The sequence below is a fragment of the Anabrus simplex genome, chromosome 1 (genome assembly GCF_040414725.1).
Source record: "Anabrus simplex isolate iqAnaSimp1 chromosome 1, ASM4041472v1, whole genome shotgun sequence".
NCBI classification, from domain to species: Eukaryota; Metazoa; Arthropoda; class Insecta; order Orthoptera; family Tettigoniidae; genus Anabrus; species Anabrus simplex.
The window spans coordinates 230225256-230234165 of NC_090265.1; positions in this window are offsets into that span (position 1 = coordinate 230225256).

Consider the following 8910-nt stretch of genomic DNA (forward strand, 5'->3'; position numbering starts at 1 on the left):
TGGTACACTGTACATGTAAAGTATGTGGAATAATTGCGCATGATATGAATCTTCGTGAAACTGAGTTTTTCACATGTTAATGTTGTAATATTATTAAGCCTGATGTTGATTAGGTTGTAATGTGAATATGGATTATTCGAGACGAACGCAGTGTAGTCTAATATTAGTGTCTTCAGATGAAGAAAATGAAAGTCCATGTTAATCGATGCACTTCTTAATTCATGAGAATATCCCAATTTTGCTCAAGTAATTTAATAATTTCAAGTTGAAGGTACAGGTGAATGTTCGCGAAGGCCTTAGGTCTGAAGAACAGATCTTCGATGAAATATCTCAATAATATTTGATTCGTGACTAGGCAAGTTCATTCGTTAATGCAATATTTCGCTCTCATGAAGTAACTCGATCTTGTTGAAACGTAAAAAATCTGTTAACAGGAGAGTGATATAGTTGATCGACACTCGTCGACATGTACATATTGTAGATATTTTCTTCTTGATAATCACAGTCTTCTTGATGATTTCAGTAGTTAGCTGTAGATGTAGTAATTTGCTAGTAGTTAGAGAATTATTTTCTATGTGTTTTGTTCTGATAATGTGTGACACTTTGATATTATCGATGGATAGTGGATGGGATTTCACATGGATGATATTCTCTCCATTTATGAATGTTCATAAGCTCAGAAGGCGTTTTATTTTGTTCAATTATTGATCAGATGCTTAAAGCTCAGTATTAATTCTCACGAAAAGAGATGTGAGACGACGTGAGCAGATATATCCGACGTCTCGGATTAACTTAGAGAAAACAAAGGCAAATTCAACTTTTCATTTTATAACTACAAAATTGTTGATATAACGAATGTAAATTTTATTTTGCTATAACTGTTAACATTGAATCTTGGATATTTCTTTATTATACTCGTTCTTACAATTACTGCATTTTTTCCAGATTGTTCGAGGAAGGCTTGGCCCAGACCTCATTTTTTGAACAACAATATTTGATTCAACTTTAAATTAATAATTTCATGACTTTAAAGACGATAAAGGAAATTAACAATGTAAAATACTCTGTTAGAATATTAGGGAAAACAAGTGCTGTGTACCATCCCATTTGTTTGCATTTGAGTTCGTTACATCAAGAGCCATATTAAATTACATAAAATAGTGATCATAGTCATAATCACAGACTTCAGGATGGCTAATATTTCATTTAATTCAATAAAAGTGTCATATTTGCTCTATACCTTGAACATGCTTATTCGATGAACCCTATGTTAATCTTGCCACATTCATTTATTTTTATAAGCCTACAGCCATCAAACTGAGCACCACTGGTGTGTCTCGTGTTCGCTGACTGACTACGTCGGGGACAGTATTTACCACCCTTAGTCCGGCTCCATGGCTAAATGTTTAACGTGCTGGCCTTTGGTCACAGGGGTCCCGAGGTGAGAAATTTTAAACATCATTGGCCAATTCCGCAAACACGGGAGCTAGGTGTATGTGTCGACTTCATTATCATCACAACGCGCAGGTCGCCCACGGGAGTCAAATCAAAAGAACTGCACCTGGCGAGCCGAACATGTCGTTGGACACTCTCGGCAGTAAAAGCCATACGCCATTTTATTTGTATGACTCTTAGTTCACAACCTAAGCATACCTGATATTCACATGCATTATTATACATTACAGCTGAAATATTTCAGCTGTATGTACGCGCTAATATGTACTAATATACTAGCAAAATGCAGAAAGATGCAGTGACTAGCATGTGCAGTTAAGTCCAACGTACTTGCGGGGCCAATAATCCCGTAGACATTCGTTATAAAACAGCAAAACGTACCTATGTTTGTGTCTAAATACCTTATTTACGATGTCTATAAACTATGCATTAATGTAGATTGTGTAAGTTACTGTAGTGCTACCGAGCGGGCCGTGTAGCTGTGAGCTTGCATTCGTGACATAGTGGGTTGGAATCACACCGTCTGCAGCTATAAAGACGGTTTTCTCCGACTTCCAATTTCACAGCCAGGCAAATGCTGGGAGAGTATTTTAACTAAAACCACGGCCAATGCCGCCTCTGTGGTGTAGTGGTTAGCGTGATTAGCTGCCACCCCCGGAGGTCCGGGTTCGATTCCCGGCTCTGCCACGAAATTTGAAAAGTGGTACGAGGGCTGGAACGGGGTCCACTCAGCCTCGGGAGGTCAACTGAGTAGAGGTAGGTTCGATTCCCACCTCAGCCATCCTGGAAGTGGTTTTCCGTGGTTTCCCACTTCTCCTCCAGGCGAATGCCGGGATGGTACCTAACTTAAGGCCACGGCCGCTTCCTTCCCTCTTCCTTGCCTATCCCATCCAATCTTCCCATCCCTCCCCAAGGCCCCTGTTCAGCATAGCAGGTGAGGCCGCCTGGGCGAGGTACTGGTCATACTCCCCAGTTGTATCCCCCGACCAAGAGTCTGAAGCTCCAGGACACTGCCCTTGAGGCGGTAGAGGTGGGATCCCTCGCTAAGTCCGAGGGAAAAACCGAACCTGGAGGGTAAACAGATGATGATGATGATGACCACGGCCAATAAATTTGTAACTGTAGCTCTTCCAATCCATTCTCTTGAATGTATTAGTGCGTCGTTGTCCGTCTCCCTTACTAAATGGTTATCTTAATGGCCTTTGGTAACAAGGGTCCCGGGTTCGATTCCCGGCAGGGTCGCCTACTGGTGTCAAATCAAAAGACCTGATCTGGCGAGCCTAACATGTCCTCGGTCACTCCCGGCACTAAAGGCCATACGCCATTTCATTTCATTTTTCAGTGCGTTGTTAAACTAGTAGGACAATAATTATTTAGTATTGGCTCCAAGACCTTCATTTTGTATAGTAACTGATAGTTCACTGTCCCCAAACGTTGTTTAGCACTTCACTTTCGGACTCAAGTACGACATTTTTAAGGACACGCGCAGTACCTAGTTTATCACTTGGTCGGGAAATTATTAAATCAATATGCTCTCCGTTCTTCTTTTAGAGTTTTGATGGCGTATGGCCTCCGGAGAGTCCTGGTTCAGGTCTTATTCTAGTAGACGGCCTATAGGCGAACTACATGTCCACGATGGTAAGGCCCTCAATTTGCAATGATGAAGACGGCACTCACATCCAGTCTCCGAGCCAGGAGGGTAAAATCCCCTAACCGTCCGGAGTCAAACCCGGGACCGTCCGGGCCGAAGGCCAGGCCACTAACCATTTAACCATAAAACTCAACCTCTTCTACAGTAAATGCGTCCAATCAAATGGATTTTTCTTTGACCTGTCCACATGTAAGAAATGGAATACGGAAATAAATCCTTTAAAAAAACTCTCTAAGACAGAGGTATACTACGCCTCTTATTATTTAAACAGAATTTAAAGCCTCGTTTAGAAGATTACAGTGTTCCCCTACCGGCAAATCACACAGCCAACATTATCTCGTATTACTATTACGTCCGACTCGTTGGCTGAACGGTCAGCGTACTGGCCTTCGGTTCAGAGGGTCACGGGTTCGATTCCCGGCCGGGTCGGAGTTTTTAACCTTAAGTGGTTAATTCCAATGGCACGGGGGCTGGGTGTATGTGTTGTCTTCATCATCATTTCATCGTCATCACTACGCGCAGGTATAGAAAGACCTGCACCTGGCGAGCCGAACCCGTCCTGGGATATCCCGGCACTAAAAGCCACACGACATTTCATTATTATTATTATTATTATTATTATTATTATTATTATTATTATTATTATTATGTGCATGATAAAGGTAGAGGCAGTGTTTTATTAATGTAGAAAACAAAGTTCAGAAAAGGACAAGAAGAAATAATTACTAGTTGAGAATTGAGGGTAACGAAGGAACTTTTAAATCTTGCTCGTAAATTTGCAGACTACTTTGAGAGGCAACATAAGTAATTTTCGAAATACATCTCTTTTCTTTATCTAATACAGTTCTTATTTTTAAAGGAAAGGCAGTGATAAACGGAAAGCGTGTCCGTACAATTGAGATGTTCGTATTACTGTATAAGGTTGTTGACTTCCTTCCACAAGAGCTACGCTGAGTCGTAAATGCTAGCTTGATCCATTCAGATAATGTCCTATTTCTTTTATCTGTACTGTTTTAACCCAGTTTTCATGAACGTTTCGTCAGTTTCCGGCTTTATATCCTCCACTACGAAACAGAGAGGCCGTAGAAGCTGTGGAAATAACGTCACTAGAGATTTTATTGCCCCAATTTATACAATTGACCAATTCAGGCGAGAGTTCAATTAAGGAGATCCCCCGTCGTGATTCTCTTACGCGTTCTTCTCTGCAGGAATAAGGAGTTGGTAAAATAGTTCCTCTTCTTAAAAGCAATTTTCTTCCAGCTCCATATATTCGGAATGTGAGGGGCGAGCGTATCATCCCTGGCCGAATCCTTTGAAGCAGATACACTTCAGCACGGCTCCACCTGCTGGAATTGATCATGTTTCTCGCCTCAATGGACTTCTACTCAACGTTATTTCCACGTCAGAAGAAGGCTGGATGCTATTTCATTCAAGAACCCCTCATGTAAGCAGTTCAATCCTTACAGTTGTTATACTGTGGGTCAAGTATTCGCCTCAGTTTATTATATAAGAAAATGTTCATATAGAACTTCAACTTGTAATTCTCCGATGCGATCTGTATCCAGAAGGAGAAACGGTTTTATTACGTCCCTTAAGAATTCATTTTCTCTTAGCTGTCTTTCCCAAATCCTGGTCGAGTTGTGAGTGCAATCTGTGTCCCATATGTTTGCGTTGTAACGGCATTGTAACGGCGGGATAACTATCATGGGGGATAAGTTGAGTTATTTTTTGTTTCTGTAGTGCTAGAGAGTACAGTGTTTTGTGGATAAGACTAGCGAAAATCCAATATCCGAGCCAGAAGAATTAACCAAACACGAGAGTAGAATAAAGCTACAAAGTAAAATGAAATCCAGGACCCTCATATCCTAAGGTCACAATGCTAATCATTCAACCAAGGAGTTAGGTTATTACTTTTCGTTAAAATAAGTAAAATATATCTTATTCTCAATCCTGGATACTGACGATCTGATCTAAGCCAATGTATCATTGAACAGGCACCCTCAGCTGGAGTTTACTTGCAGTAGAATGACCAATTCCTTCCTTCTCCTCCATTAGTCAACCAAAAATTATATGACTAGGTATGTTCGTTATTGCGTAATTTCATAAATCGAAATTGATTTGATGATCTGCCGAAGCTACTTCAAGAACTTCCTGATGAATAACACTTCGTGGTCCCTTTCTGGTGTACTGATAAACAGGGTATTCCGCAGAATGGCAGGATCATGCCTCTTTAACCCTCTGCCCAACAAGTAATCACGATATAGTACGAATGATGTCGGTAATAGCACCCCGTGACAACCTTGATAACATACGAGTAGCTGCGCATAGAACGCATGGAGATTGTTGTCTAGTTGCACTTCCCCTTATAGAATGAATCAGCACTCTCACCAGGCAGACCATCCAGCTGAGAATAATCCGTCCACACCTGGAAGAACAAAAACTCCGAAAGGAAACGTGCTCGCAACAAACATTTTTTGGACAAGAGGACATGTTAAATAAAAGAGTCTACAAATTTTGCAGAAAATCAATAAAGTATGGGAAACAATTAAATGTAGGTTTTCCTCTTCATTTAAACCCCCATATTACCTGTGGTTTTGAAATCATGTAGATATACAGAGGGTTTCAAAAACACACTGCACAATTTAAGGGTTGGATTACTCACATACAGGGAAGAAAAAATGTATAAATAAACAAGGTACCGGAAATGTAAAACTTATTGGCCTCCACGATCTCCTGATCTAAACCCGGTGGACTTCCGTGTGTGGATTTAAGCAAAGTCTCTGGTATATGCAACTGTTGTGGAGGATGAAGCAATACTGCACGATAGAACAGTAAGGTCCTGTTAAATAGTACGTACAACTCCGGACATATTCGTGTGTGGTCTTAACTCCATGCGACGTCGAGTATAAGCCTGTAGTATAGCAGGAGTTGGGCATTGTGAACACCTCCTGTAAGGTAATGACCGGAGTACATCAATACATGCAAGATAGCGCAGGACATTTGAGGTTATAGCACACGAAGGAGACTGATGTCTTAAACGTACTCTGTACGCATTTCAAAACCATGTGTATATAGACTTTTTTTTCTTTCTTTCTGTATACAACTCATGGTGGTATAGACGCGAGTGAGAGCCTCTCCAGTATTTATCATTGCGAAGGTGTCATAAGACGGTGTTAAGTGTATTTCAAGTGTGCATTCAGTGGTGTTTTAACTTGTTCATGTGCAGTGGTACTTTAATTGGAAGAAGGTATCGTGATTCGTAAGTAATTTGCAAAAGTTTATCGAATTACAATGGGTAACTCACGTAAACAAGTGAAGGCTAAAGCCCGAATCGCTCAGCCCGCGAGCAGGAGTGCCATCCCACTCTCTAACGGCAAGGAAATAAACAGTGACAGCCCACGCTCTCATGTGGCAACTGCTGAAACTACGCGGGAACAAGTGAAGAACACCAACCGTTCTGTAAATTCACAGAACAGCGCTGCCAACATCTTGGCCTGTGATGATCAGTGCACTCCATCGGACACTTTGCGAACCAGTGTAAGCAAGGAGGTTATAGATACTACGGTGTCGCTAACGTTGGATAACCTCATTAGGAACAGTTCACTCCTCGACGAACTTGTAGACAGAGGAAAGTATTGATTTTAATACTGATGTAATAAGAGAATTAAAATGTGAACTCAGCAGACGAGACGAGGCAATAACTGAACTTCAACGGCAGTTAGACGATAGGACAGATGAGTTGGAAAGTTATCAACGTCGGAACAGTTTACGCATATTTGGAGTACCTGAAATTGCAGGGGAAGACACGGACAAGCGCATTCAGGAGATTGCCACTCGGATCAATGTTCCACTTGATCCAGCGATGATCGACCGTTCACACAGAATTGGTACCAGAAGTCACAACAAAACCAGGCCCATCATTGTGAAATTTGTTTCATACGCCTACCGAAATGCAGTCTTCAAATCAAAGAGGCTGTTAAAGAACAGCGGTATAACTATACGGGAGGACCTAACTAAGACCCGTACTGATATTCTCAAACGTGCTGTGAGCCATTTCGGACTAAATTCAGTGTGGACTATGGATGGTGTTATAATGGTGCGCGCTGGTGATGTGAAACATCGAGTGAAGACTGAACGTGACCTTGAGGAACTGAAGAAACGCTACCCAGCTCCACTGAAATGATGCGGTGAGATAATTCGTATTCCTGTGTATCACTCTATTACTGGAAATACTTAGGACGAGAAGTAGAGATAATTCTGGCGAGGCTAACAATACAAAAGTCTCTCTTTCGCAACCATTCTATTTAGCGTAGTATATTAGTTATAATTTTTTAATACTTAGAAATATCTACTAACGCGATTCATTTTATACCAATTTTCTACTCATTTATTTTTCTTACTTCATCACATAATTTCTAAATCCTTATGTTATTTTATATTTGTATAGGCTACTAAAATCATCGTACTTCTTTGTACGATTTGCTATTGAACTATTGAACCCTTTGTACCATATTGTACACATGACAAGTAATGAGTGTGTCTTATCTGATTTACTATACGATGTTAGTGTGAGAAACACAAGAAATCTTAAGGTCATTCATATCAATTCTCAGTCTCTTGTCGACTCCTCCCATATATCTGAGTTCCGGCACATTTTTGGCAAGAGTTCGTTTGATATTATCGCAGTCAGTGAAACATTTCTTAAACCTTCAGTACCAGATTCTGCCATCTGTCTTGATGGGTATAATATTTGCCGTAACGACAGATTAAACAGAGCCGCTGGTGGTGTTGCAGTTTATTTGAAGAATAGCATAAAATGTAGTGTACTTAGTAAATCTCCTGGAGAGTACAGTAAGAAACCTGAGTACATAATCCTTGATATAGCCCTTTCAGATACTAAAATTCTTTTCGCTTGTATATATCGTCCACCAAAAGTAGGGTTCATGGATACATTCCTGAATGATATGTATTCTCATGTTATGAATTATAAATATATATTCGTTGTGGGCGATGTTAATGCTCGGTTCGGAACTGGGGCGTTTGAAAGCGAAAAAATACGTGATGTGCTCAACGCTTGTAACCTCGACTGCCTTCCATTCAATCCAACCTTTCATACTGCCACTTCCGATAGCACTCTCGACATAATCTCATCGAACTGCAATGAGTTGGTAGTAGAATACGGACAGGAACCAGCTGCCGGTTTTTCTGGTCATGACTTGCTGTATGCTGTATTCACTTTATCCATGCCAAAACAAATTCCTAAAACTATTCTTGTTCGAGACTTCAGTAAATTTGACGTGAACAATTTTCGTGCTGACGCTGAATTACTACCCTGGTATATGTTTTTTCAGTCTAATGACGTAGATCAAAAAGTATCTCTCTTCAACAGCTTTGTACTTTTACTCTATGACAAGCATGCGCCACAAAAAAAGAATTCTCGTAAAACACCGGTCATCACCATGGTTCAATAAGCGTATTAAGGAATTGATAAGCAAACGGGACAGAGCTAGGAAGAAATTTATTAAAACTAAACTTCCAGATGATTACGAGCAATTCAGGATCTTACGTAACGAGACAAAACAAGTAATTAGGAACACTAAAGTGAAGTATACGTACAACATCCTCCGTAATTGTAAGAGCACCTCAGCTTCTTGGCGTGCTGCAAAATCTCTTGGTATTGGAGTCAGTCACTCTCTAGATAGCCAGATGCCTGTTACTCCATCTGAATTAAGTGAATATTATATGACATCAGTCTCTAACTCCAACTCTCCGAAAGTATTTTTTTTTTTTGCTAGGGGCTTTAC